This window comes from Panthera uncia (assembly GCF_023721935.1).
Source record: "Panthera uncia isolate 11264 chromosome C1 unlocalized genomic scaffold, Puncia_PCG_1.0 HiC_scaffold_4, whole genome shotgun sequence".
Taxonomy (NCBI): Eukaryota; Metazoa; Chordata; class Mammalia; order Carnivora; family Felidae; genus Panthera; species Panthera uncia.
This window is the reverse complement of record NW_026057585.1, coordinates 63,486,800-63,489,714: the sequence shown is the minus strand read 5'-3', so window position 1 is coordinate 63,489,714 and position 2,915 is coordinate 63,486,800. Positions and strand designations below refer to the sequence as shown.

The 2,915-nt window shown below is 51.8% G+C and overlaps 1 protein-coding gene across 2 annotated transcripts in view; it reads left to right on the top strand.

Annotated features, from left to right (window-relative positions):
- Window positions 1–1,514: 1,514 nt before the first annotated feature.
- ZFYVE9 (zinc finger FYVE-type containing 9) overlaps window positions 1,515–2,915 on the top strand; it is a 213,668-nt gene continuing 212,267 nt past the window's right edge. For both annotated transcript variants that reach the window (XM_049617176.1, XM_049617175.1), the window contains exon 1: window positions 1,515–1,607. The gene's annotated coding sequence lies outside the window, so the exon portion shown is untranslated. The remainder of the gene's footprint in view (window positions 1,608–2,915) is intronic.

Sequence of the window (2,915 nt, the reverse complement as noted above, 5' to 3'; positions counted from 1 at the left end):
TAGGAATATATTTACATACAGAGATTAAGAGAGAAAGAACACAGATGAGAACAATCTTGAATCTAAGAAAGACTGAAAGGGTGTTTTGGAACCAACAATAATTGGAACTAACATTTATTGAGTATCTTCTCTAGGCCAGTTCTTTCACATAAATTATCTCCAGTTTTCACAACAAGCAGCAAGGCAGGCATTAGAAAACCCAGGTTCCGAAATATTATGTAACTTGCCCAGGGTCATAAAGCTAACCATGACAGAGCTGGAATTGGTAGGATCAGGAACAGTCCACCACCAAAGTCCCTGTTCATTCTACTATAGCACTCTATGATAAAATAATGTACTGTTATTTGGGAAATTTGGGACCAGAGGTTTTGAAGAATTTCTTTCCCTACTTATTTCCCTTCTAACGGTCTTTTTGTTTCTATTGTTTTTGGTTCTGAGGCTTGCATTCTAGAGCTTGAATGGGATCGAATATGGGGTATATGTAAACAGAATGTTCCACAGTCCCCGCTCAGTAACAATTTCCTTCCTTCAGAGCCTTACCTGGGATTTGGCAGGGGTTGGGATGAAAGAGTAGAGGTAGAGGTGGGGGAGGGGGTTCGTTAGAAAAGATGGATGGTTTTTTCTTACCTTTAAGTTGTTTATGAATTTCAGGACAACCCGTTGGCTATTCTCTTGCTCGGCATATTATTTTTTTCTAATTTTGGGGGCGGTTTGGGATTAAGGATTTAGTATCTGTAGGACATTTCTGTAACGATCAGCACAGTAAATCCAAAAAAAGTTAAGGTCAAAGACAATTCCTTCATCTGTTTTGCGAAAGGAGTGTGTGTGTGTGTGTGTGTGTGTGTGTGTGTGTGTGTGTAAAAGGTTGGTTCTGGGTCGCTCTTGTTACACCCAGACACACTGAAGGGATTAGAAGAGATCCCTCTTGAATCATGAGAGATGAAAACGAGCATATTCCCTCACCTCCTGCTCTCAGGTGAACGTCCGAGCGACAGAAACGTTCACGTACCTTCTGGAGAGAAGGAAAAGGTGCAAAGGCGCTCAGGGCCTGAGGGCTGGGAGTGGGGCGGGGGCTCGCCACGGTCGGTGGGGATCGAGGGGCTTCTGCCTCTAAGGAGGAATCGTCGGGGGCGGGCCGGGGACCGAGGGCAGCGCAGCGAGCGCTAGGCCCCCGCCATCCCCAGGCCGCGCTCCCCCGCGTTCCCTGCGGCTCGTGCCCGGGCGGCCGCCGCAGTCCCGGCGCCGTAGCCGGGCGTGGGGTCCAGGGGGCGCTGTGGCCCAGCGGCGCCGGCGGCAGGAGCGGCCACGGCGACGCTGGAGGCTTCGCCGAGGATCCCCGCCTGCAGCACCTCGGTCGTCCCGCCGCAGCCTTGAGCCCCGGGCCCGGTTCAGCGGCGCTCCTACGGGATCCGCGTGGCTGCGGCGGTCCCGGAGCCCGATGCGGCTCGGCGGGCGCTGGGCCTTAGCAGCAGCGGTGACCACAGCCCTTTCAGGAGCGGGAGGCTTCGCAGCGGCGCTTGGGGCCGCGCCGGTGCCCTCCGGAGGAGGCTGTCGGCTTAGGGACGACCCCCTCGGCCATGCTGAGGCGGCGGCGGCCACTGCTCGAGGTGAGTGTGGCGCGGCGCGGTCCCGGGCTCGCTGGCCTTCCGCCACGGGGAAGGGCCCTGGCAGCAGCCTTCGGGCCGGGCAGACGGGGCGTCCTGCCGCTGCGGCCCCCTCCCCCACCCCGCGGCTCTGGGCCCTCAACCCTTCTCCGCGTCCCCCGGGAGGCGCGTGGGGGTGAGTAGGCCCCGCGCCGCCGGGAAGCTCTCGCCTGGCCTCGGTTCCTGCGCGGCCCGGTGTGTGTGGAGCGGCACTGCTGGCGGGGGCACTGGCACCTTTCGGGTTGGCCCCGGACCCGGGCCGAGCGCAGCCTCTTACCCCGGGCCCGGCACGTACATCCAGGAGGGAGGCAGAGGACGCCTGTTTGCAAACAGCCTCGGCTTTTCCGCGCCCCGGTAGCGAGTCCCGCAGAGTCCCGGGGGGAGGGGTGGGAGGGCTGGTGAGAATTGGAGTGCGGAAAGTGCGGGGCCCTGAGAGCCCTTGGTACTCCCGAGTGTCATTCACGGATCTGACTGGGTTGAAAACAACCGTTTGCGCTTTATTTGAGCTGAAATTTCATCACCTGCAGGTAGCTCATCCCTGCCGCTTCTATTACATTTTGCCCCGAGAGTGGTCTGCCTTAGAGAAAGCCCTATCCTAGCTTTGCGCTAAGTTTCCTACATAAATACAATTACAAAAATATCTTTTTGGTTTTTAAACAAGGGTCTGTTCCCCTTCTCCCCAATAAAAGAGTGTAAATATCTTAATACCTCAGTTCTAGGTTTAAAAATGTTACACCTAAATAGATCCATAGACTGGATGACAAGAGAATTTTAAAAAGTCGTGCTATCTTAGTAACAGATACTGATGGAAATGGAACATATTCTAAATTTTAGAAGTTAAGTAATTCGCTCGGTATTAATGTGAAAAAAAGGAAGTGATGATTACAGTTTGATAACTTAAGTCAGGTGTTTGGGGTGTTTATGGTTTATGATCGATCAATATGATTACAGGTTTTTCTTGTTTTCCTATTATGTATATGAAGGTTGTAGGATTAATAAGTACTTCTGAAACTTTCATAATCATGAATAAAATAAATATGCTTATTGTAGGAAATTCGGAAAGTACAGGATCGTACCGTGTCAACTCTCAATAAATATTTAATAGTGAGGGAAAAGTCACCCATTATCTTACAGTTAGTACATTTTGATGGTCATTTATAGTTTTTTTTTTTTTTTTAATTTTTTTTTCAACGTTTTTTATTTATTTTTGGGACAGAGAGAGACAGAGCATGAACGGGGGAGGGGCAGAGAGAGAGGGAGACACAGAATCGG